This window comes from Thamnophis sirtalis, unplaced genomic scaffold, assembly GCF_051295495.1.
Source record: "Thamnophis sirtalis isolate CommonGarterSnake01/CBP01778 unplaced genomic scaffold, rThaSir2_p1.2 scaffold_8, whole genome shotgun sequence".
NCBI lineage: Eukaryota > Metazoa > Chordata > Lepidosauria > Squamata > Natricidae > Thamnophis > Thamnophis sirtalis.
The window spans coordinates 4,978,904-5,005,582 of NW_028261388.1; the positions used below are offsets into that span (position 1 = coordinate 4,978,904).

The 26,679-nt window shown below is 44.2% G+C and overlaps 1 protein-coding gene across 1 annotated transcript in view; it reads right to left on the bottom strand.

The window, feature by feature from the left end:
* LOC148044278 (teneurin-4-like) overlaps nt 1-26,679 on the bottom strand; it is a 214,938-nt gene that overhangs the window by 41,730 nt on the left and 146,529 nt on the right. The window lies entirely within an intron of this gene.

Consider the following 26,679-nt stretch of genomic DNA (forward strand, 5'->3'; position numbering starts at 1 on the left):
AGTGTGCAATATAGCCCAGGTTCAAATCCCAGTAAGGGTATGGCTAGCTGATGAGAGCTAAATAGCTTGAAATACATCTATACTAGTCTCCCTTTATTTATTTATCAGCACAAATAAAAAAAACATATATATATATATATATATATATATATATATATATATATATATATATATATATATATATATATATATATATAGTATTTTTAGTAAATTACTAAATTTAGTATATATAGTATTTGTGTGTGTGTGTGTGTGTGTGTGTGTGTGTGTGTGTATGTGTACACACACATACACACACGGCAAGAGGACTCTCTAAACACTTAAAAGTACCTCTGGATGCAAATTCACACATCATTATAGCCCAGCAATGGGGATACTGGGAATAATAAGACCATTAAAAAGTTTCCACAGTAAAACAATAAACCATCAATTAAATGCAGACACGCACATGTCTGCATAAGGGGCCTCCTCAAATTTCCCTTCATCTTCCTTCTGCCCAACATTTCCATAAAACTGGATCTTACCTTGGGCGGAAGTGCAGCATCCATTAAAGATGCTTTGAAACATCCTCCAAGCTCACTCTTTCAAACAGAAACTGCGCAACAATATTAGAAGCGTTACAATTTTCTTTTCTTTGGGGAAAAAAAAAACACTTTCTGAAAAACCGAACAGACAGAAGTCCCAACCATCATCGCAAAACTTAAAATAAAAATCTCCACTTTCTGAAAACGAGAGAGAGAAGCTGCAACAATGATCATAAATCTTTTTTTTTTTAATCTGCATTTTCTAAACAACAACAGCAGCCCCCTTGTTTCTTGTTCTGCCCTCTGGTGCCTTGGAGAATAGTTTGACTTCCTCTTCTTTGTGGCAGCCCCTGAGATATTGGAAGACTGCTATCCTGTCTCCCCTAGTCCTTCTTTTCATTAAACTAGGCATACCCAGTTCCTGCAACCGTTCTTCATATGTTTGAGCCTCCAGTTCCCTAATCCTCTTTGTTGCTCTTCTCTGAACTCTTTCTGGAGTCTCCACATCTTTTCTACATCGTGGCGACCAAAACTGGATGCTGTATCACAAGTTTGGCCTTACCAGAGCATTATAAAGTGGTATTAACCCTTCACGTGATCTCTCTGTTAATGCAACCTAGGACTACCACAGAGAGGGGGTGGGTGGGTTTCAAACTATTTTCCAAAGCACCGGAAGGCCAGACAAGGAATAATGGGTGGAAACTGAACAAGGAGAGATTCAACCTGGAAATAACGAGAAACGTCCTGACAGGGAGAGCAATCAACCCATGGAACAGAAGTTGCCTTCGGAAGTTGTGGGAGCTTCATCCCTGGAGGCTTTCAAGAAGAGACTGGACTGCCATCTGTCAGAAATGGTGTAGGGTCTCCTGCTTGGGTGAGGGGTTGGACTAGATGACCTACAAGGTCCCTTCCAACTCTGTTAATCTAATCTAATTGAAAACATGATGGGCTGTTTATTTCCTCTCCCACATCATTTTGCTTTCAGGTGGAGAAGTTGTTAGAAAGAAAAGGAAGAGAAAGGAGGGAGAAAAGAAAAGAAAGAGAAAACAAGGTGGTGTCATAGCAGGTGCGAAGGATGGTAAACAAAGCATTCTAATCTATACCTTAGAACCTCTTAAATGGAATAATAATAATATAAGAATGGCAAAGAAAAAGAATAACTATGTGAATGTATATCTATAACTGTATGTAAGAGAATAAATGACAGTAAAAACATAAAGCACAATATAGGTAAATAATATTTGGTCATAAGTAGCTAAGTATAAATAAGAGGTAAGGGAAGAAGAATGAGGTAAGGGAAGGTGGGTAGAGGGGAGAGAAAAAGAAGAAGAGGAGGGAGGAAGAGAAAGAAAGAGAAGGTAGGAAGGAAAAGAAAAAGGGTAGGAGTAGGGAAGACGTAAGGGAAGGAAGAAGGGGATGGAGACGAGGAAGGAAGGAAGTAGAGAAGGAAGGGAGGGAGAAAAGAAAAGAAAGAGAAAACAAGGTGATGTCTTAGCAGGTGCGAAGGATGGTAAACAAAGCATTCTAATCTATACCTTATAACCTCTTAAATGGGATAATAATAATATAAGAATGGCAAAGAAAAAGAATAACTATGTGAATGTATACCTATAACTGTATGTAAGAGAATAAATGACAGTAAAAACATAAAGCATAATACAGGTAATAATATTTGGTCATAAGTAGCTAAGTTTAAATAAATAAAGAATTGTACATAAAAATGGATAACGAACAAGGAGGTTATGAACGCAAGATAGAAATGTATAGCAGGGAAAACACTAACTGCAAAGAAACCGATTCGGAACTGCGGTATGATATACGATGGAACTTATTGTTCCTATGTTGTTTTTAAGTTATGTGTTTGTTTCTGTTGATGTGCTTATGTGTATAAAATAAATATATATATATAAAAAAATCCAGCAAAGCTTCAGGAAGATGGGCAGGAGATAATGAAAAGGACTCCAAGCCCTCAACAAGCCCAGATCATCAATAATACAATAATGTCATCAGCCTACTGCAGAGATTGAGCCATGCTTTTTTAAATGGGTTGGGTTTTTTTTTGTGGCCTGTTAATTATCAAGCAGCGAGATTAAACACTTTCATCTCTCGCTTACTCTGGAGAAGATTTTTTTAAAATTTTTTATGAAGAGATAATAGCCGAGTACATCAACAGCAGCATCAGGAAAAGATGGAGAAGTCCATAATCATCTCCTTTTAACGAACCCTTAATCCCATGCGGGATGGAGTCGGGGCAACTAAATGGAGCTGGATGTTTCCTGGCCAGCTGCCCTTCCTGTTGCCAATGTGGAGTTTTGTTCAGCAGATAATATTCTCATTGTGCCCAGAGAAGAGAAATATCTGCCTCTACCTAGGATTGAACTCAGAGCCTCCTGATGGCGAGGCGAAAGAGCCACCTCTAGGCCACCGCAGCATGGAGAAGTCCATAATGGTGGGAAGGAAAAAGAAGGCAGGAAACGAGTGAGCAACAGCCGGAGGGATGGATTCAGTTATGGTACGGTGGGTCTAGGGGCATCTGTAAGTCCTCGACTTACAACCACGATTGAGGCCGAATTTCGGTTGTTAAGTGAGACAGTGAAGTGGCTTGTGCCCCATTTGACAAGCTTTCTTGTCAGGGTTGTTAAGTGAATCACTGCAGTTAGGGTTAGGACGGGAAGATGGGAAGAGAGCAAGGAAGGAAAAAGAAGTGGAGAGGGGAAGGAAGAAGAAAGGAGAATAAAGAGAGAAGGAAAGAGAAGAGAAGGAAGATATAATACAATAATACAATAACAGAGTTGGAAGGGACCTTGGAGGTCTTCTAGTCCAACCCCCTGCCTAGGCAGGAAAAACTATACCGTTTCATACAAATGGCTATCCAACATCTTCTTAAAGGCTTCCAGTGTTGGGGCTTTCACAACTACTGGAGGCAAGTTGTTCCACTGATTAATTGTCCTCACTGTCAGGAGATTTCTCCTCAGTTCTAAATTGCTTCTCTCCTTGATTAGTTTCCACCCATTGCTTCTTGTTCTACACTGGAGAATAATTTGACTCCCTCTTCTTTGTGGCAGCCTCTGAGATATTGGAAGACTGCTATCATGTCTCCCCTGGTCCTTCTTTTCATTAAACTAGACATCCCCAGTTCCTGCAACCGTTTGGCATATGTTTTAGTCTCCAGTCCCTTAATCCTCTTTGTTGCTCTTCTCTGCACTCTTTCTAGAGTCTCCACATCTTTTCTACATCGTGGTGACCAAAACTGGATGCCGTATTCCAAGTGTGGCCTTCCCAAGGCCTTATAAAGTGGTATCAACCCTTCGCGTGATCTTGATTCTATCCCTCTATTGATGCAGCCTAGAACTGTGTTGGCTTTTTTGGCAACTGCTGCACACGGCTATTTAATAGCAATAGCAATAGCAGTTAGACTTATATACCGCTTCATAGGGCTTTCAGCCCTCTCTAAGCGGTTTACAGAGTCAGCATATTGCCCCCAACAACAATCCGGGTCCTCATTTTACCCACCTCGGAAGGATGGAAGGCTGAGTCAACCCTGAGCCGGTGAGATTTGAACAGCCGAACTGCAGAACTGCAGTCAGCTGAAGTAGCCTGCAGTGCTGCATTTAACCACTGCGCCACCTCTCACAGTATTATATATTGTAATGAGAGGGAGGAGGGGTCTCTGGGAAGTCCTGCCTTAGCACTAGGCCCCGACATGAGTGACATCAATCTGCCCCCCCCACCCCCGAAGTCAAACACAACCTTGATGTGACCCTCAATGAAATCGAGTTTGCCCCTTTCTTCTAACCCTTCCATTGTAGGATTGTTGAATTTCAGGTCTTAAAGTATGTTTGCCTTGAATATGGTGCATTACACTAACCTAGAAAATTAGGTCAATCCAAGGACACAAAAATTCAGTTAAACTTGTCCTACAAATACAACCAGAAATGTATTAAGAGCTGGACAAGCGTGAAGATTTTTTAAATGCCACCAGCTTAAGTGAAATAGGGACGCGGTGGCTCAGTGGCTAAGATGCTGAGCTTGTCGATCAGAAAGGTCGGCAGTTCGGTGGTTCGAATCCCTAGCGCCGCGTAACGGAGTGAGCTCCTGTTACTTGTCCCAGCTTCTGCCAACCTAGCAGTTCGAAAGCACATTAAAAAATGCAAGTAGAAAAATAGGGACCACCTTTGGTGGGAAGGGAACACCGTGCGCCTTCGGCGTTGAGTCATGCCGGCCACATGGCCACGGAGACGTCTTCGGACAGTGCTGGCTCTTCGGCTTTGAAACGGAGTTGAGCACTGCCCCCTAGAGTCGGGAATGACTAGCACATATGTGCAAGGGGAACCTTTACCTTTAAGGAGACAAACTTCAGCTAAGCTTGTCCTGCAAACACAACCACAAATGTATCAACAGCTGGACAAGCTTTAAGATTTTTAAACGCCACCAGGTTAAGTGACTATAGCAAAGTTAGAAAGGAGAATAGAATCTGCCTTGCTGCTCCTGATTACCATCCTTTATTTGCTAATGATGGAAAATAATTTGTTGTTAGTCGTGAAGTCGTGTCCAACCCATCATGACCCCATGGACAATGTTCCTCCAGTCCTTCCTGTCCTCTACCATCCTCTGGAGTCCATTGAAGCTCACGCCTTCTGCTTCAGTGACTCCATCCAGCCACCTCCTTCTCTATCGTCCCCTTCTTCTTCTTTTGCCCTCCATCTTTCCCAGCATGAGGCTCTTCTCCAGTGAGTCCTTCCTTCTCTTTAGGTGGCCAAAGTCTGAGTTTCCTCTTCAGGATCTGGCCTTCTAAAGAGCACCCAGGGTTGATCTCCTCTAGGACTGACCGGTTGGATGGCCTTGCAGTCCAAGGGACTCAATGCAGGAGTCTCCTCCAGCACCAGAGTTCAAAGGCCTCCATTCTTTGGCGCTCAGCCTTCCTTATGGTCCAACCTTCACAGCCATCCATTGCAAGTGGGAAAACCATCGCCTTGACTCCTGCCTGTACTTCTGGTGGAAAATAATTATGGGAATAGTTTTAAACATATCCCCCTTTTTAAAGACACTTAAAATCACGGAGGGCAGAGTTTTAACACCTGGAAAGGAATGCCTCATGGATGACTGAGGACTAGCTTCTTGTGATCCTCCAGATGTTTGAGACTTGAATGTCCCAGATTCAGGCTGAGAATTAGATTCAAGGAAAACAAAAATCAATTCCAGATGGAAAAAGAGCATTTCAGAGTACGGAAATGGAGACAGTTCAGGCAGTTTTCCTGATTTAAATAAGCCCGTGCCACTTTTTGCCTTTTTGTCTCCGAAATGTAATTTTAAAAAAAAGTGACAATTGCTTCATTTTCAAAACCACAAAACTACAGGGTCGTATTTGATTTGATCATAGCAAAAAGTGATTTTTTGTTTTTTTTAAAAAGACAGAATGGAACAAAATGCGTCCCCAGGAATGAATGAAAGATTAATTGATCTCTAAATACAGAAAAGCCGCAGAAAAAGCTTGTACTTCGTTAAATCCCAAGAAGTTACATCAAAACACCTTGTTGAAACCTACAACTAGTGCATTGTCATTTGTCATGCCGTAATATTTTATTTCATGTTATTGCTTGAGATTCAAAGGCTTATTTCCATCCGTTTCCTCTTCTGCTGTTTTCAACCAATCACGCTTGCTTTTCGTCCTATTTCTCTCTCTCTAAAATAATAATATCATGGAAAGGGAATCGTGACAGACTAAGACAGTCCCTTCTGACTAGACGGAGTGATTAGATCGCCTTACATCAATGGAAGGGACTATGACGATCACGTGAAACCATCTGTGTAAGGCCAACCTTGGAATACTGCATCCTGTTTTGGTTGACATGGTCGAAAATAAAAAGACGTGGAGACTCTAGAAAGAGTGCAGAGAAGAGCGAGAAAGATGATTAGGGGACTGGAGGCTAAAACATACGAAGAACGGTTGCAGGAATTGGGTAGGTCTAGAGAGTAGAATAGAATAGCAGAGCTGGAAGGGACCTTGGAGGTCTTCTAGTCCAACCCCCTGCCTAGGCAGGAAACTCTATACCGTTCCAGACAAATGGCTATCCAACATCTTCTTAAAGACTTCCAATGTTGGGGCATTCACAACTTCTGGAGGCAGGCTGTTCCATTGTTTAATTGTTCTAACTGTCAGGAAATTTCTCCTTAGTTCTAAGTTGCTTCTCTCCTTGATTAGTTTCCACCCATTGCTTCTTGTCCTGCCCTCAGGTGCCTTGGAGAATAGTTTGACTCCCTCTTCTTTGGGGCAACCCCTGAGATATTGGAAGACTGCTATCATGTCTCCCCTTGCCCTTCTTTTCATCCAACTAGACATACCCAGTTCCTGCAACCGTTCTTCATGTGTCTCTTGCTTAAGCAGGGGGTTGGACTAGAAGACCTCCAAGGTCCCGTCCAACTCTGTTATTCTGTTACTCAAGTCCATCTTTCGCCTCAAGAGGCTCACTGGTTGACCTGGAGCCTGTCTCTTTCTCCCTTTCTCCCTCTCCTCTTTCTCCCTCTCCTCGCCCAACTAACTCACAGAGTTGCTGATACTGGGAAACAGAACATTCCTAAAGGAAGATGGGTGATAAAAAGAAAAATACTGAAAACAATACATAGGAATTATTCCATTGAAATTAACCAGAGTCCTAAGATCAGCAGCTTAATCGCCTCTTCGCTGATCAGCACAGGAAGTGATTGGTTAAAGTAGCAGTGAAATTAAGCAAACACAACCTAATTGCGGTATTCCTGTGTCTAGGGATATAATCAACAAAACACCCTTTACAATCAGGATGCACATAAAATATTTGCAAGCCCCTTCACGAAATAGATGCTCCGTTTATGGTCCCTGACTGTGGAGTTTGGCAAGTACCCTTCGGGCCTTCAACCAATTCGATCCTTTTTTCAAAGGGGTCATCCAAGCAAGGGCAGTTAGCACTAACACCCCCCCCACCCCGGAGAAATTGTCAACTCTGTGTCAGTAACCAGACCTCCACTTCTGAACTCATTGACTTGTGGATGTGAATCTGGGGGAGTCAACCAGTTTCCTTTCTCATGTCTTAAGCTGGGGGAGTTTCAAGACACCCAATCAATTCTGAGGAGGAGGAGGATGGAGGAGGAGGACAGAAGGAAGGAAGGAAGAGGAGGAAAGAAGAAAGAAAGAAAGAAAGGAACAGGAGGAAGAAAGAAGGAAAGAAGAAAGGAAGATGAGGAGAAAAGAAGAAAGGGAGGAGGAAGAAAAAGAGAAAGAAAGAAGAAGGAAAGAAGACAGGGAGAAGGAGGAAGAAAGAGAGAAAAAGGAAGAAAGAAAAGAAGGAAAGGAAGGAGAAGGAGGGAGGAAGAAAGAAAGAAAGGAAAAAAGAAATAGGAAAGAAGAAAGGAAGATGAGAAGGAAAGAAGATATGAAGAAGGAGGAAGAAAGAGAGAAAGAAAGAAAGGAGGGAAGAAGAAAGGAAGGTGAGGAAGAAAGAAGGAAGGAGGAGGAGGGAGGAGGAAGAAAGAAAGGAAAAAAGAAAGGAAAGAATAAAGGAAGATAAGGAGGAAAGAAGAAAGGAAGGAGGAAGAAAGAGAAAGAAAGGAGAAGAAGAAAGGAAGGTGAAGAGGCAAGAAGGAATGGAGGAGGAGGGAGGAGGAAGAAGGAAGGATAGGAAAAAAGAAAGAAAGGCGGAAAGAAGAAATGAAGGAGGGAGAAAAAAAGAAAGAAAGAAAGAAAGGAGGAAAGAAAGGAAGGAAGAAGAAAAATGAGGAAGAGAAGGAGGAGCAGGATGAGGAGGAAAGAAAAAGGAAGAGGAACCTTAACGGTTTCAAATTCCAGAGTTCTGGTTTTGTCCTTTTACGGAACTGCTGTTTAGTTTCCCACCTTGTCCCCTGGATCAGAATATCTCGCCTAAAACTCCCCCAGGCAAGAAAAGAAAGAAACGTTAGTGAGAGAATGAAGGAGTGACACCCCACTTTGCAAGAAGGAAGATCTGTTTAAGCGACACAGATCCCCCCCCCTTCCTTTCCCTGGAAAATTCCCCTTCCTGCAATCCTCTTTCCAATCTGTTCTAGCAGATGACAAGCCCCCACCCCAAAATATATATATATATATATATATATATATATATATATATATATGTATGTATGTATGTATGTATGTATGTATGTATGTATGTATGTATGTATGTATGTAGAGAGAGAGAGAGAGAGAGAGAGAGAGAGAGAGAGTGAGTGAGTTGTATTTGTGCTGATAAATAAATAAAGGGAGACTAGTATAGATCTATTTCAAGCTACTTAGCTCTCATCAGCTAGCCATACCCTTACTGGGATTTGAACCTGGGCTATATTACATACTAGGCAGACATCTTAGCCATTAGGCCACAGGCTCTTATCCGTTATCAGCGAAGCCAGGGTGAAAGGTGTGTGTGTGTGTGTGTGTGTGTGTGTGTGTATATATATATATATATATGTATATGTATATGTATATGTGTGTATATATATATATGTGTGTGTGTGTGTGTGTGTGTGTGTGTGTGTGTGTGTGTGTGTGTGTGTGTGTGTTTTTATTTGTGCTTAACAAATAAAACAAAGGCAACAGTAAAAATATTGGGTTTCTGTCGTGATGAACTCTTGTGACGAGCCGAAGGACAGATGATGGAAGCAGTTAGCTTCCTCCCATAATTGGGGCTTACCAGGGGTTGTAAAAATCTAATATATATATATATATATATATATATATATATATATATATATATATATATATATATATATATATATATATATATATATATATATATATATATATATATATATATATATATATATTTATTTACCTTGCATTATTTCCTACTGGTCTTCCTTCAATCTGGCCAGAAAGCTTGGCTTTTTTAAAAAAATCTCTTTTCCAAGCAACCATATTTAGGGAAGAAGTAGGAAGAAGGTCTGTGTGTGTGCTTGTATGTGTGTATGTCCGCATTCATGTTCCCATCTTTCATTAAAAGGTAAAGGTTCCCCTTGCACATACATGCTAGTCGTTCCCGACTCTAGGGGGCGGTGCTGTCCGAAGACGTCTCCATGGTCACGTGGCCGGCATGACTCAATGCCGAAGGCGCACGGAACGCTGTTCCCTTCCCACCAAAGGTGGTTCCTATTTTCCTACTTGCATTTTTTACGAGTTTTCAAACTGCCAGATTGGCAGAAGCTGGGACAAGTCACGGGAGCTCACTCCGTTACGCGGCGCTGGGGAACTGAACCGCCGAACCGCCGACCTTTCTGATCGACAAGCTCAGCCTCTTAGCCACTGAGCCACCCCAGCAATCTCTCTGGCCTTCCCACCCATTCTTTCAATTCCCAAGGAAAAGCATTTCCATGGAAATTTCAAACCAAGCGGGGGGTCGTTATTTTCCCTCGGAATTGCTCCCGTTGAAAGGTTGGGGGGGTGGGGGGGTGGGAAATTCCTCTTCCAGGAAGGAGAGGGGAAATTGTCGGGGTGGGGGTAGGGGTGGAGAGGAACTTCTCCTGTCTTGTGGAGACACTTGGAAGGCATCAACACCCCCAATGTCTCAAGCACATCCGTGGAGAATTTCAAAAGATCCGTTGGAACGGTGCCCGCGCTAACCTTTTTCAGCAGGCCGCAGGAGGTCGCGGATTGCCCGCCGGGCTGTAAGGCAACTCGGTTGGATATAAACCACTTTATGGGACAAAGAGTCGCTTGGAAGCCAATTTGAATCAGGCACCATTGTCTTTAGCCTCGGAGAGGACCAAGGTAAAGGAATAATAATAATAAAAAAAAGGCATTAGATAAGGCGCCCCAAATTCCAGCAAAAAAAAAAACCCAAACAGTCGGTTGAATGGCGGTTAATGATTTTGGCACTGCTGATTTTCACCGGCGCTTTCAATCCTCCTTGCTGTTTCTTCAGAATGTCCTGCTTTTTTTTATTTTATTTCATGGATTTTTTTTGGAGCCCGGCCTGAGATGTTTTTGTAGGAAGGAGGAAGGGAAGAAGGAGAAGGCAGGAGGCAGGGATTTAATATCCACCGAAGGATGTGTTGTGGCCCTCCAGTGGCCAGTGGAGCTGGCGGCAGAGTCGGACAGTGAGGAGGGTTGGGGAGGAACCTGGGCCAGTCCTGGAGTCCGGGGAAGGCTCGGATGAGAGCTCTGTGTCGGAGGCAGAGAGGGGGCCAGAGCCGTATGCCAGTTATCAGCTGCCTTCGGAGTCAGGCATCAGTGAGGCAGATGAACAGCTGGAGCCTGTTCTCAGTGTGCGCAGAGCTGCCAGACGAAGGGAACAGATAAGGAACAAGGGTCGACTTGGGACTAAGGCCACAGGTGGATGGTGAATGGCCCCTCCCAGAGGAAATAAAAGGGGAGCGAAAGGGGAGTGGAGTTTGCAGGAGACCATTCGTTCATTCCTTGCATTCTTGCCAAGTATTGCGGCGTCTGAAAGATATCAGCCTGGCCATTCTCCAAGCCTGATAAAGGAGGAAAGGCACAGGTGGATGGTGAATGGCCCCTCCCATAGGGAATAAAGAGCGAAAGGGGAGTGGAGTTTGCAGGAGACAATCAGTTCCATCCATTAGGTTGAAGATCTGTTCCTGACTTTTGCCAAGTAACTGTTGCTACAGCATGGCATTTAGAAGATATTGGCCTGGCAGCTCTCCAAGCCTGATAAGGTCTGTGGTTGTCAATTCACCCTTGAAAGACTGTTTGCCGGGACTTTGCTGGAGGTGAATGAGAGGAATTCGCATGAGCTTCATAAAAAATGGGTTTTGTCGAGACAAGGAGTCTGCTTCGTGATTTGATGAAGCCTCGGTCCGAACAGGATGTCTACGGAGATTCTCCATCATGAAAGTACACAATTGTGCCATTTTTTTTCAGGAGGCAACTGGACTTTCTGGTTTCTCCTTTTGAAGGCATTTCACTTCTCATCCGAGAAGCTTCTTCAGCTCTGACTGGATGGTGAGGAATGGAAGAATTTACAGTTGCTTATTTGCATCCTTTTAGAGCCACAGGTGTCACATTCAAGACCCGTAGGCCGGATCCGGCTTGCAATGGGGTCAGATCCGGCCCACGGGGCCGTCCTGGTTTAACCAATACCAAGAGGAAAGATGGGGCCAACGTGGCTTCGTCCTGGTCTACCCAATGCAAAAAAGAAAACAAGCGGTTTGGGGAGTGGTGTCAAGCTGGCCACACCCACCCAGATGGACACACCCACCCAGTTGGACACACCCACCCAGTCACCACGCTCACCTGCCAACCCCTCCCCCCGAGGTCAACCACAGCCCTGATGCGGCCCTCAATGGAATTGAGTTTGACACCAGTGGTGGGTTGCAGGCGGTACGCCCCGATACGGGCGTACCAGAGCCAGCCCGGAGCACCGGATACCATTCCAATGCAGTGCTCCGGAGGGCCCGCCCGCCCGCCTTACCTGTTTTTTAAGCCTTTCGCGCTTCCGTGCACGGCTCATACAGCACCTGTGCGATGCTCCACAGAGCAGCTGGAGCATCATGGAGGCTTGTGGAGGTGTTGCAGCCAGGTACGATGCATGCGCGCGCCGCATGCGTCCATGTGGGCGACGCCGGGCCCGTTCCAACTGTCCCGGTTGGAATGGGATCCGGAACCCACCACTGACATACATGTCTAGTATTACATAGCCAACATCATATTGTATTATGAAATGTTTACGTCAATTCATCTTACCATCAACTCCCAAAAACAATTATTGGCTCTTCTGCTCTCCATACACCATTATTTGTACCTTATCCCTCACTTTCTTCTCCCTCTCTCCTCCTCATCCCTACCTCCTTTCTTCCCTCTGTCATCCTTCCCTTCTCTATTTCCCCTTCCTCTCTCCTTCTCTTCTCTCCCTTTCCCACTCCTCCTATTCCCTCCCCCTGCCCTCTCTCCTATCCCTCGCTTCTTCCTTTACCTTTCTCCTCTACTTCCCACTCTTCATATTTACTTGGTGCATTTCAGCCTCTGAGCAAGCTCCTTTTTATATTGATGGTATTTATAATTCCTTTTCAATATACATATTTAATTTTAACGTGTATTTTCCTCCTTTTTTTAAGAGAAAAAAAAAGTATACTTATATAGTCATTGTGCTTTTAACACACACACACACCAGCCTAGTTTTGCCCGAGATGAAGACCTGTTTACAATTCCCAGCTATCCTCGTCATTATATTTATATAATTATAAATATTTATAATATATAAATATATTTTTTTCTTTCAGAGAGTTGTTGAGGCCACTTGGAAGTTTATCTTGGAGCGCCAAGGCAGCTCCACACCCATTTGCCCCACTCAGGTAACCCCAATGACACAGACAAACCTCATCTTATCATAAAATGGGGCAAAACTCACATCACAAACGTCTCGCTTAGCATGAATATAAATTCGGGGCTCGATTGTGGTCGTAAGTCGAGGACTACCTGTATCTATCAACATGATTCTCTATTGAGTCTCTATTTGAGAGCCGAGGTGGCGCAGTGGTTAGAGTGCAGTACTGCAGGCCACTTCAGCTGACTGCTATCTGCAGTTCGGCGGTTCAAATCTCACCGGCTCAAGGTTGACTCAGCCTTCCATCCTTCCGAGGTGGGTGAAATGAGGACCCAGACTGTGGGGGTGATATGCTGACTCTGTAAACCGCTTAGAGAGTGCTGAAAGCCCTATGAAGCGGTATATAAGTCTAACTGCTATTGCTATTGCTATTGATGGCGACAGGAATTCCAGAATACAGAATAACAGAGTTGGAAGTCAGAGAGGTTGCCACAGAGAAGAGGGAGTCAAGCTATTCTCCAAAGCCCCTGAGGGTAGAACAAGAAGCAATGGGTGGAAACTAACCAAGGAGAGAAGCAACCAAGAAACCAAGGAGAAATTTCCTCACAGTTAAAACAATTAATCAGTGGGACAACATTGCCTCCAGAAGTTGTGAATGCTCCAACGCTGGAAGATTTTAAGAAGATGTTGGATAGCCATTTGTCTGAAGTGGTAGAGGGTTTCCTGCCTAAGCAGGGGGTTGGACTAGAAGACCTCCAAGGTCCCTTCCAACTCTATTGTTCTATTCTATTCTAAACCTCCAAGCTCCCTTCCAACTTCTGTTCTGATTCTGGAAGCTGCTTTCTCTTACAAATCTTGGCGTGGCTTCTTTGAAGACAAGGTGGATGATGGATCATGGCTCAGATGAAGCCAGCTAGCTTCTGGGCCATCAGATCTGTGAAAACAAAGCTGGTTTGCTTGCTAAGGAATTTGAGAAGCTCTTCACAGGCTTTTCCATGTCATTGGTGGCCCGTTTGATGAAATCTCCAGGCGCAGCCAGAATCACAGCAGGGACCACAGGAAGGACCCCTCCTGGAACAGCTGGTTTTCCAATTCAGCGTTTCTTTTTTCTTTTTTTAAACCGCACTTATTGTATTTTTCCAATATTTAAAAGACAAAACACACCCAAATTTACACCTATAACAGCTTTTCTATATCAGTATCAATATCTTTCCTAACAATCCTATTTACAAAAATGCTATCTGTTTCACTATCCTAAGTTATATCCCTATTTAAATTATAATAGCGTGTTATTGTATAGTAGCATCAAGTCAATGTCATATACTTTTACATTCCAACATTTTATACCCTAAGTTTTACGCTTTGCTCTCAATCCAGAAATACCATCTATTCCAAATTTGATAGTGCTTGGTTTCCTTCCTCGCCTTCATTTCTATAGACATTCTGCGCATTCATAAATTTTCCTTCTTATAATCGGGTTTAATAAGAGCCGAGGTGGCGCAGTGGTTAGGGTGCAGTACTACAGGCCACTTCAGCTGACTGTGATCTGCAGTTCAGCGGTTCAAATCTCACCGGCTCAAGGTCGACTCAGCCTTCCGTCCTTCCGAGGTGGGTGAAATGAGGACCCAGACTGTGGGGGCAAGTTGCTGACTCAATTTGCTAAAAAAAATAATTTGTAAACCGCTTAGAGAGGGCTGAAAGCCCTATGAAGCGGTATATAAGTCTAATAAATAAATAAATAAATAAATAAATAAATAAATAAATAAATAAATAAATAAATAAATAAATAAATAAATAAATAAATAATGGGAAAATGAGAGGAAAAGTACAAGATATTACATATTCTAACTGCAAGTAGAATTGTTTTAGCGCAAACAGATACTCAAATTCAGCGTTTCTTCATTCCTTTTAAGACCCCACCCCAAATGTTTACCCTCTTTTACGCCTTCACCTCTCAAATAAATGTGGAAACGCAAAAGGCTTTTTTTCCTAACACATCTGGGGAAATGGAGCAATGGCAGAGCTGCTAATATTTCCTGGGATACAGGTAGTCCTCAAATCACGACTGCAACTGAGACCAAAATGTACGTTGCTAACTGAGAAAGTCAATTTTGCTCCATTTTTATAGCTTTTCTTGCCACAGTTGTTAAGTGAAACACTGCTGTTTCTTCAATTAGTCACACGGTTGTTAAGTGAGCCTGACTTCCCCATTGACGTTGCTTGTCGGATGGTCACAAAAGTTAACCATGTGACCCCGGGACACTGCAAGTGTCCCAAATACGAGTCAGTTTCCAAGCGTCTGAATTTTGATTGTGTGACTGTGGGGATTCTGCCATGGTCATTAAGTGTGAAAAATGGTCGTAACTTGCTTTTTTCAGTGCCGTTGTAACTTTGAACGGTCACTAAATGAACTGTTCTAAGTCAAGGACTATCTGTACAGACATCCAAGATCTTATACAGGAGATATTCTTTGCAGTCAGAGAAGGTTTAAGTGATGTAATTGTTTTAAACTTTAAAAAAAAAAATATTTTCCCCTTTGTCTAATAACATTTGCTTTTAATTCTTATTTCTTAAATTGGCAAACTCAAGGGGGAAGAAGGACTGAAAATTCTGCTCCCGTATATTTTTAAAGGTAAAGGTAAAGGTTCCCCTTGCACATATGTGCTAGTCGTTCCTGACTCTAGGGGGCGGTGCTCATCTCCGTTTCAAAGCCGAAGAGCCAGCGCTGCCCAAAGACGTCTCCGTGGTCATATGGCCGACATGACTAAATGCCGAAGGGGCACAGAACACTGTTACTTTCCCACCAAAGGTGGTTCCTATTTTTCTACTTGCATTGTTTATGTGCTTTCGAACTGCTAGGTTGGCAGAAACTGGGACAAGTCACGGGAATTCACTCCATTATGCGGCACTAGGGATTCGAACCGCCGAACTGCCAACCTTTGTGATCGACAAGCTCAGTATCTTAGCCACTGAGCCACCCTATATTTTTACCTGGTCTTTAATCTACGAAGAAATGCAATTTATACGACTTAAGTGTTTAATATAGGGATCTTTCTTGGATTATTTAGAAATGTGTCCTTAATATAGATAGATAAATACATGGATGGATGGATGGATGGATGGATGGATGGATGGATGGATGGATGGATGGATGGATGGATGGGGCAAATAGATGGGGTAAATAGATGAGGAAGAAATGGAGCTTTAATTTTCCTGGGCTCCAAGATCACCACAGATGGGAACTGCAGCCAAGAAATCAAAAGAGGCTTGCTCCTGGCGAGGAAATCTATGACAGCATCCTAAAAAGCAGAGACATCACCCTGCCAATCAAAAGTGCATCTAGTCAAGGCTACGGTTTTCCCACTTGCAATGGATGGCTGTGAAATTTGGACCATAAGGAAGGCTGAGGGCCAAAGAATGGAGGCCTTTGAACTCTGGTGCTGGAGAAGACTCCTGCATTGAGTCCCTTGGACTGCAAGGCCATCCAACCGGTCAGTCCTAGAGGAGATCAACCCTGACTGCTCTTGAGAAGGCCAGATCCTGAAGGGGAAACTCAAAGACTTTGGCCACCTAAGGAGAAGGAAGGACTCACGGGAGAAGAGCCTCATGCTGGGAACGATGGAGGGCAAAAGAAGAAGAAGGGGACGGCAGAGAAGGAGGTGGCTAGATGGAGTCACTGAAGCAGCAGGTGTGAGCTTCAATGGACTCCAGAGGATGGTAGCGGATAGGAAGGCCTGGAGGAACATTGTCCATGGGGTTGCGATGGGTGGGACACAACTTTGCAACTAACAACAACAACATATATACATATACATACACACACATATGGCAAGAGGACTCTCTAAACACTTAAAAGTACTTCTGGATGCAAATTCACACATCATTATATCCCAGCAATGGGGATACTGGGAATAACAAGACCATTAAAAAGTTTCCATAGTAAAACAATAAATCATCAATTAAATGCAGACACGCACATGTCTACATAAGGGGCCTCCTCAAATTTCCCTTCATCTTCCTTCTGCCCAACATTTTCATAAAAACTGGATCTTACCTTGGGCGGAAGTGCAGCATCCATTAAAGATGCTTTGAAACATCCTCCAAGCTCACTCTTTCAAACAGAAACTGCACCACAATATTACAAGCGTTACAATTTTCTTTTCTTTGGGAAAAAAACACTTTCTGAAAAACCGAACAGACAGAAGTCCCAACCATCATCACAAAGCTTAAAAAAATAAAAATCTCCACTTTCTGAAAACGAGAGAGAGAAGCTGCAACAATGATCATAAATCTTTTTTTTTTAATCTGCATTTTCTAAAAGTCGAAGAGACAGGCCTGAATATTGTGTTAAATCAGGATTTCTGAAAAATTATTAAGTCTAATTCAGTTTGGAGATGGGGGGGGGGGAGTCACCAAAACAAACAACAAAAGTTTTCAACATTGTGGGAACAAACTGAAGAGCTGTCGGAGGGGGGAGAGTGGATCGCTTGGGAAGGTTTTTTTTTAAGAGTAAAACAAACATTTTACTTCTAGTTGTGAAAACAATTAACAGCCTCTTTTCTTCCTGGGAATCAAAACAGAGCCAAGGATGACCAAAGAAGGAAAAATACAGGCACAAAATTTGAACCATCAGGATTTTCCCCTTTCTGAAATGAAGGCGATGCGAGCTAGTTTCCCCTCTGAAGCAAAAAGTATTTGCACCATTCTCATTCATGCAAAATAGTAATCATAATATTTTTTTTAAAAAAAAATCCTCCCCACCACCTCCTGCATTTGCAGCCAACTCCAAACAGCCGAGAAAACACGCCGGGCACATTTTCAAGCCATGCCACCGGAGCCTCCGTTTTGCAAAAGTTTGCACACAAAAAAAAAGAAAAGCATTGCAACAGGATGCGTTGCCACCCCGTTTTTCTCTTTGCAACGGAGAAGCGGAACCGAAAAGCCCCCCCCCCAATCTTCACAAGCCCCCTTCCCAGTCATGCAACAATCACAACAAGATGACAAAAAAGGGAGGTTGTTTCCCCCCACACACACACAAATCCCCCAAACCTCGCGCTTTGCGATCGGGGCTTCTGTTTGCAAAAGAAAAGGAAGGAGGAGGAGAGGAAGAGGAAGAAGAAGAGGAGAAGAAGGAGAGGAGGGAAGGAGAGAGAAGGAGGGAGGAGGAGAAGGAGAAAGAAAGAATGAAAGGTGGAGAAAGAGAGAGAGGAGGAAAGAGGAGGGGAAGAGAAAGGAGAGGAGGAAGAGAAAAAGAATGAAAGGAGAAGGAGAGAGAGGGGGAGAAGGAGAAGAAGAAAAGGAGGAGAAAGAAAGAGGGTGGAGAAGGAGAAAGAAAGAACAAAAAGAGAAAGGAGGAGGAGAGGAAAAGGAGGAGAAAAAGAATGAAAGGGGGAGAAAGAGAGAGGAGGAAAGAGGAGGAGGAGAAAAAAGGAGAGGAAGAAGAGAAAAAGAGAATGAAAGGAGAAGAAGAGAGGGGGAGAAGGAGAAGAAGAAAAGGAGGAGAAAGAAAGAGAGTGGAGAAGGAGGAAGAATGAAAGGAGAAAGAAAGAGAAGGAGAAAGAAAGGAGAAGGAGAGGAAAAGGAGGAGGAGGAGAAAAAGAATGAAAGGTGGAGAAAGAGAGAGAGGAGGAAAGAGGAGGGGAAGAGAAAGGAGAGGAGGAAGAGAAAAAGAGAATGAAAGGAGAAGGAGAGAGAGGGGGAAAAGGAGAAGAAGAAAAGGAGGAGAAAGAAAGAGGGTGGAGAAAGAAAGAAAGAATGAACAAAAGGAGAAGGAGAAAGAAAGAATGAAAGGAGGAGAAAGAGAGAGGGGAGGAAAGAGGAGAGGAAGAGAAAGGAGAGGAGGAAGAGAAAAAGAATGAAAGGAGAAGGAGAGAGGGGGGGAGAAGGAGAAGAAGAAAAGGAGGAGAAAGAGGGTGGAGAAGGAGGAAGAAAGAGCGAAAGGGGAAGGAGAAAGAAAGAGAAGGAGAAAGAAAGGAGGAGAAGGAGAGGAAAAGGAAGAGTAGGAGGAGGAGGAGAAAAAGAATGAAAGGGGGGAAAAGAGAGAGGGAGGAGAAGGAGAAAGAAGGAGGGAGGGAGAAGGAGAAAGAACAAAAATAGGAGAAAGAGAAAGAGAGAGGGAGGAGAAGAGAAAGAACAAAAGGAGAAAGAGAGAGGGAGGAGAAGAAGTAGAAGAGAAAGAAAGAACAAAAGGAGAAAAAGAAAGAGGGAGGAGGAGGAGGGGAAGGAGATGATGAAGAAGAGAAGAAGAAGAAGAAGAAGAAGAAGAAGAAGAAGAAGAAGAAGAAGAAGAAGAAGAAGAAGAAGAAGAAGAAGAAGAAATAATCAAAATATAAACCCACAGGATGCACAGCCCTTGGTGAATTTTCCCAGAGGCAGAAGAAGATGCATCAAGGCGACATCATCATCACCATCATCATCGTCAGTAAGCAGGAAGGTAGACAGGGACTCACCATTTGATGGGAGAGAGAGGTTCCCAGAGCCACTTTTAACTAAGAATGAATGGGGGGCAAACTCTTCTTCGGAGTCAGACTCCTGAGTTGGCTGGGCGACACCATTGCCTAGCAACCTCCTCTGGCTCTCATTGGCCGGCGGGGAGGGGGGTGGGGAAGGGGAGGGGGAGGGGGAGGGCTCCACGGGGGTGGAGGAGGCAGATGAGCAATGCAAGGGGGGGCCTGTGGAACACAAAACACAAAACACAAGACAGAAACATAAATTACGGAAAGATTGGCACCCAAACGGGGAAAATAAAACACATAAGGATGGGAAAATATATATATATATATATACTTGCATGCACACATATATACAGTATGCACACATTTGCACACACGCACACGTGTATAGAAAAAAAAATCTCACTTCTCTGTACAGGGCAGACACCGAAGCATGCCACAAAAAGGTGGAACACTTTAAAATAAAGGTGGAACGTTTGAAAATAAAGGTGGGACATTTTCAAATAAAGGTGGAAAAATAAAGTTTCAAAATCAAGACAAACGGGACATCCGAAAAAGTCCTTTCAGCTTCTTAAGTTTTGCTTGCAAAAAGGAAAAAGGGGGGGCAGGTTGGGTTGCCAGGGGTGGGGAGAGGGAAGATTTGCAAAAGTTACAGCAAAAAAACCCCCCCTGCATTGTGCGATGTTTAGGATGCTCAGAGGAAACTGCAGATCTTTTGCTAGGAAAAAGCAAGTTTTTTTCAACAAAAAAAAGTTGGGATCTGGCGCTGTCCATTTGTTGTTGTTGTTGTTTTCTCCACCACCCCCTACTCCCCTTCCGCAGCCGGCTCGGATGTCAATCGAGGGATCAAATAATACGCAATGCTAAAACAAACAAGGGGTATTGAGGCTGGATTAAATCATACGTCTGGGTGATTTCTAAGCCAACCCATCGGTCCCTCTAAGGACAGGTGGAAGATTGCAACAGCGTGGAATTGCATGATGAAACTGGTTAGTAACAGGCCGGCACAAAGATTCCCCAACCAACTTCGCAGAAGGCTGGCAAAGATTTCAAACCAACGTCGGGGAGACGCTGGCTTTTAGTTTCTTCGGAGAAGCATCGGAGGAGAAAAGAAAGGAAAAGAGGGGGAAAAAATAGAACCACCTAGAAACTTTCTTGCCGTTGGTTGAAAGATGTGGGATGTGGCCGTGTTCACGTGTAACTTTAAGCCAGGCTTTTAAACCGTGGATTTATTTATTTATTCATTTACTTATTCATTTACTTATTCATTTACTTATTCATTTGCGTATTTATTTATTTACTCACTTATTAATGTATTACTTTGTCAAACATGTACGAGATAGCAGGTATCAGTATGAACATGGGACATGAACGCAGGAAATGGGGACGAATAAATGGGGACGCTAGGACAGGGACGGAAGGCACACTGGTGCGCTTATGTACGCCCCCTTTACGGACCTCTTAGGAATGGACTGAGCTCAAAAAATAGACAGTCTTTGGTTAAAATTAGGGGGGTTTGAGGATGTAACAATGGAGTCAGGTAGAGCATTCCAGGCGTTGATCATTCTGTTGCTGAAGTCGTATTTTCTGCAACCGAGCTTGGAGTGGTTCACCTTGAGTTTGTATCGATTGTTTGCCCGTGTGTTATTGAGGTTGAAGCTGAAGTGGTTGTCGACAGGTAGGACGTTGTAGCAGACAATTTTGTGTACTACGCTTAGGTCCGACCGTAGGAGGTGCAGTTCCAGGTTGTCCAAGCCCAAAATTTCAAACCTGGTGGCATAAGGGATTCTGTTGTGAGCAGAGGAGTGGAGGACCCTTCTCGTGAAATACCTCTGGAGACGCTCGATCGTATTAATGTCCGATATACAGTGCGGATTCCAGGCAGACGAGCTGTATTGGAGAATTGGTCTGGCAAAGGTTTTGTATGCCCGACGTGCGGTGAGGTTTATGGCTGGTGAGGCAGTCCTCTCCCCCGACACCCCACTGACTAAAGCACTTTCTTTCGCCTGCCTGAGCTCGCGGCAGAGCTCAGGCGGGCTGCCGCGAGCTCGGGCGGGCGAAAGAAAGTGCTTTAGTCAGTGGGGTGTTGCGGGAGAGGAGAGAATGCCGGAGCATTGCATTTATTAAAGAAAAAAGGGAAATTTGAAGGAAACGAGGGAGCGTGGGGTGCGGGCAGGGTGGGTTTCAACCGGTTCGCGGTGGTCCCTGCGAACCGGTTGGTCGCCGAACCCGGAAGTAAATAACTTCCGGGAACGGCGAAGGGCGCGCCCGCCCACCCGCGGTCCTTACCCGGTTTTGACGAGTTCTGCACTTCCACGCACGCGCAGGGCGCATACAGCGCCTGCGCGATCGTCCAGGAGCAGCTGGAGCATCGCGCAGACGCTAGTACGCATGCGTGCACCGCGCGCGTGCACGAGGACGCCGCCGGCCCCGTTCCAACCGAACCGGTTGGAACGGGGCGAGAAACCCACCCCTGGGTGCGGGGCATCAGAAACGGAGGAAGAGAGGAGGGAGAGAGAGCGCGACGCTGCAGCTTTAAACAGAATGACAGAGTTGATGCCTCTAAAAAGTGCGCCCTCTACTATGAGGGAGGAGAACTGCGTGCCTCAACTACCTCGGGATTTTTTAGGCTTTTAACCCTCGCTTAACTCTGCTCGAGCGCCTAAAAAGTCAGACTAGATGAGGCCTGCAGTTCTCCTGCCTCATAGTAGAGGGCGCTATTTTAGAGGCTTTTTTTTCCCAAAACAAACACAACACATAAAATCTTCCTTTTTTACATACTGTAGAAAGTGTATCAGTTGGTTTCAAAAGGCTTTCGTGCATCTCTTCCACAGTCATCAAGCATAATTCATATTAACTGAAGTATTTTAACTCAGATATTCATACATATTACCATCATTATACCCTCCATTTGACTACAATTGTTTAATTGTTATCCCTCCTTCCCTCCTTCCTTCCTTCCCTCCTTCCTTCTCTCCTTCTCTCCTTCCTTCCCTTTTTTATTCACGGTGTGGCGGCAGCTAGCTAGCCTAACCTCAGCACTCGCCTTTTCCTGTTTTCATTTTTTTTTCCTTTTCATGATTGACAGTGGTGAGGCTGGGTTCCACCACAAAACCGCGGTAGACTAAAGCGCGCTCGACGAAAGCGCGTACGTGACGTCATCACAGCGCGACAAAACATCACGCTGTGAGCGGTAAATTTAAAATTAAAGCGAAAACCTTACCCTAACCCCCCCCAAACCTAACCCTAAAACCTAACCCTAAACCTAACCCTAAACCTAACCCTAACCCTAACCCTTAACCTAACCCTTAACCTAACCCTAAACCTAACCCTAAACCTAACCCTAAACCTAACCCTTAACCTAACCCTTAACCTAACCCTAAACCTAACCCTAAACATAACCCTAAACATAACCCTAAACCTACCCCTTAACCTAACCCTAACCCTAACCCTAACCCTAACCCTAACCCTAAACCTAACCCTTAACCTAACCCTAAACCTAACCCTAAGCCTAACCCTTAACCTAACCCTTAACCTAACCCTAAACCTAACCCTAAACCTAACCCTAAGCCTAACCCTTAACCTAACCCTAAACCTAACCCTAACGCTTAACATAACCCTAAACCTAACCCTAACCCTAACCCTTACCTTTACGTGAATCGGCTTGCTTTAAAAGCGCTTTTTAAAGCGCCCTTTTTTCTCTGCAGTTGTATTTGTCGCGCTGCTGATGACGTCAGGTACGCGCTTTAATCGGGCGCGCTTTAGTGGACCGCGGTTTTGTCGTGCCACGGTGAGGCTGTGCCTCCTCTGCCTTCCCTGACTGCACGTCTCTGGCCCTAGTTAGCAAGACAGTGTTACTGGAGCATCAAGGGGTTAAACCAAAAGGACAACCCAGGATAGTGGCTTTGTGTTATCCTGTGAAACAGAGAATTTGCTTTTTTGGAAAGAAAAATGGGGGAGAGGGGTGGGTGGGGAGACGAAACCTGGTTTGTTTTATTGTCTAAAAAGCCACGATAGGTAGCTTCTCCTGAATGACCGGCATCCGACGTCCGTGCAGTTTCCAAGGGGCCTCTTCGCACAATGGGGAGAAAGCTGGTTATGCTAGCCAGGCCTGATTGATTAATTAAGCCAGGTTCACGTCTCCCGCTGACTCACGAATCGTGGTTTGCGAATCAGACACCACGTTCCGAGCAAAGAGGAAAAAAGAGAAAACCTTTGGTTTTCTGCTTGAAGTTCAACCAGGGAACTTTGGAGGTGGCTAAAATCACAAATGTAGGAAGGGAGGCAAGGAATCTGATCCCCTCAGAAAAGTCAATCGTTTTTCGACCTGTCCATCAAATGCAAGAAAACCGAAAGGACTGTCTTTGACTTACGACCAAAATCGAGCCCAAATTTCCAAGGCTGAGCGAGTTAGGGGAGTTTGGTCCCGTTTTACGACCTTTTTTAAGCACCGTTGTTAAGCGAATCACTGGAGTCGTTAAGTGAATCACACGGTTGTTAAGCGAATCTATGATCCCCCCCATTGATTTTTGCTTATCGGTGGCCAGCTGGGAAAGTCGCAAAGGATGATTATATGACCCCGAGACCACGCAACTGTCATACGAACATGCCTGTTGCCTAGCAACAGACTTTTGATCATGGGGACGCTAGTAAGGGTGGAAAACCAGTCATAAGTCCCTTTATTTCAAGGCCATTTTAACTTCAAACTGTCACTAAGCGAACAGGGGTAAGTCGAAGCCTACCAGTGCTATAAGGAAACGCATCGCTCCATTCTTTTTTTTTTTTTTAGGGGAGGGAACTGTAAAAGGAAACGAATCGCTCCAGAAATGGGGGCCGGACTTGACAAGCCAAATTTTACCCGGGTTTCTTAAGGCGTTATTTAAAAGTTATAGGCTGGGTAAGCAAAACCAGATGAGGAGCTGCAAAGGATCAACTTCCAGAGGACAAGAGTGGGGGAGAAGGGGAAGAGAGAGAGAAAGGGAAAGGGAAAATAAAAGGAAAGTTTAAAAACTTAACAGCCATCAGAGAGTTTGGCTGTGTTTAGCTTCTGTGGGTCTCTCTCTTCCTTTCTCTCTCTCTCTCTCTCTCTCTCCCATCTTTTTTTCTTTCTTAATTTCTTTCTCTCACACGCTCCTCTCTTTCTCTCTCCCTCTCTCCCTCCCTCTCTCTTTCTCTCCCCCTTTCTCTATCTCTCCCTCTCTCTCTTTCTCCCTCCCTCCCGCTCTTTCTCCCCCTCTCCCCCTCTTTCTTTATTTTTTTTCTTTTTCTTTCTTTCTCTCTCCCTATCACTCCTCTCTCTTTCTCCCTCTCTCCCTCTTTCTCCCCCTTTCTTTTTTCTTTTTCTCCCTCTCTCCCTATCACTCTCTCTCTTCCTCTCTTCTTTTCTCTCTCGTTAACTCTCCCTCTCTCCTTCTCTTTCTCCCTCCCTCTGTTTCTCTCCCTCACCTCTCTTTTCTTTCTTTCTTTCTTTCTTTCTTTCTTTCTTTCTTTCTTTCTTTCTTTCTCTCTCTCGTCTCTTTCTCTCTCCCCTTTCTCTCTCTCTCTCTCATTCCCCCTTTGTCTCTCTCTCATTTCCCTCTCTTTTTCTTTATCCCTCCTTTCTTTCTTCCTCCCCCCTTCTTTTTCCTTTGGAAAAAAGATTTGCTAAGATTCAGATAATCCAAAGCTCACCTTTTTTCTTTCCTAAGTTTCTGGGCAGTGTCATGATCAGGGTTTTTTGTGTGCATGTGGGGGGGGGATCTCCCACCCTCATTTTAAGTTGCTTGGCTGGTCTGGGGAGGGGAAAAATCCTATCACCTCTTTTTTTGTTTTCTTAGGCAATAAGGACTAAGGGAGACATGATAGCAGTGTTCCAATATCTCAGGGGTTGCTACAAAGAAGAGGGAGTCAAGCTATTCTCCAAGGCACCTGAAATCTGGACAAGAAACAATGGGTGGAAACTAATCAAAGAGAGAAGCAACTTAGCACTAAGGAGAAATTTTCCTGACAGTTAGAACAATTAACCAGTGGAACAGAAGTTGCCTCCAGAAGTTGTGGATGCTCCAACACTGGAAGCCTTTAAGAAGATATTGGATAGCCATTTGTCTGAAATGGTATAGGGTTTCCTGCCTAGGCAGGGGGTTGGACTAGAAGACCTCCAAGGTCCCTTCCAACTCTGCTATTGTATTGTATTGTATTTTTTTTTTTGATGGTGGCTCACTCTCTGCGGAGGGCTAGATGGGGCCACTTTCGGAGCAAGCTGCGGAATTGAAACTCAACCCCTCCCTCGCTCTTGTGTGCAGAGGTGCCCTGTAAATCCAGACACCCCGGAGACCGAATCTCGTTTGCTCTAACTTCATCTGGACAGCAGCAATTGGATCTCTCCCCAGGGGCCAGTGTGTCATGTGCAAATAGCACAGATGTCCGTGAACCCTGTGGTTGGAGTAGGATTCCACACGTTTCATTTGGCTATTTTACAAAGGGTAGCTATGACGGGCAGGTAAAAGCAGAAACGGAATAGGAATGGAATGTAGAATATAAAATATGGAATACATAGAATATAGAATACGAATGAAATGTTGGGTCCTTGGTGCTCTCTGAGCTTGGTGGTTTTCTGGCAGATGTTTCATTACCCAACTGGGTAACATCGTCAGTGCTAGAGGGAGGAGGAGGAGGAAGAAGAAGAGGAGGGGGGAGGGGAGGAGGAGGGGGAGAAGAAGAAGAGGGAGGAGGAAGATTGTGGGATCCTTGGTGCTCTCTGAGTTTGGTTGTTTTCTTGCAGACGTTTCATGACCCAACTAGGTAACATCATCCGTGCTAGAAGGGAGCGGGGTTTGTGGAGTGTTGGAGGAGGAGGAGAACTGTGGGGTCCTTGATGCTTTCTGAGCTTGGTGGTTTTCTTGTAGATGTTTCATTATTGTCAGGTAATGAGGGATTTAATAGCTGCCAGCTGATGTAAAGTTGTAAGCTGTAAACTGTAAGCTGGTGCAATGAGGATGAATCAGCAATGTAGATATAGCCAGTTTAAGACTCTGGTGGGTTCCACACAAGTCTGTTACCAATTTAAGAGGTGTCTGTCTGTCTGTCTACCTACTACCTACCTACCTACCTTCCGACCTACCATATCCATCCATCCATCTATCTATCTCATCTATCTATCTATCTATCTATCTATCTATCTATCTATCTATCTATCTATCTACCTATCTTCATATCTATCTATCATCTATCTATCTATCTATCAACTATCTATCGCCATTAGAGGCATCTCTCTCTCTCGTCATTATCTATCTATCTATCTATCTTCTATGCTACGTAGCTGTGTGGTAAGGGATTTATCTACCATGTGTATGTCTGTATATATGTGTTCCACATAACTCTGGAATGCCTGGAGCAATTTAATCTAAAAGCTTGTACCCCTAAAGCCCCCTTGTGGAGGATATTGAAGCCATTATCTGATGG